Here is a 363-nt window from a genome sequence, read left to right on the forward strand (position 1 = left end):
GATAAACCTTGGGTTACATTTGGGTAAATGCTGTAACTATTCTAGAGATTCTATGCATTTCCTAAAGTTTTAATATGTTGATAGATCACCACTTGATATTGTGATTATGGAAATGTTACATGTCACAGAAGTAACCTGATTTTCTTGCCAGTTAAATTGTAAATTCTCATCTCATCAGCTCTTTACCATATCTATTCTGAGTTTTTGTGATTTGTAATTGTTTTAATTCCCTTGTAAGATAAATTCTGCCTTAAAGGAAATTCATATGGGAAAAATTTCAGGACAAATACAGGTCTTTGATATATTAAAATCCTGCAATGGAAACGGGTAAGAATTTCCAGAAATAAAAGCTGCATTCGAACT

This window comes from Enhydra lutris, unplaced genomic scaffold (assembly GCF_002288905.1).
Source record: "Enhydra lutris kenyoni isolate GAN:26980312 unplaced genomic scaffold, ASM228890v2 scaffoldscaffold111, whole genome shotgun sequence".
Classification (NCBI taxonomy): Eukaryota; Metazoa; Chordata; class Mammalia; order Carnivora; family Mustelidae; genus Enhydra; species Enhydra lutris.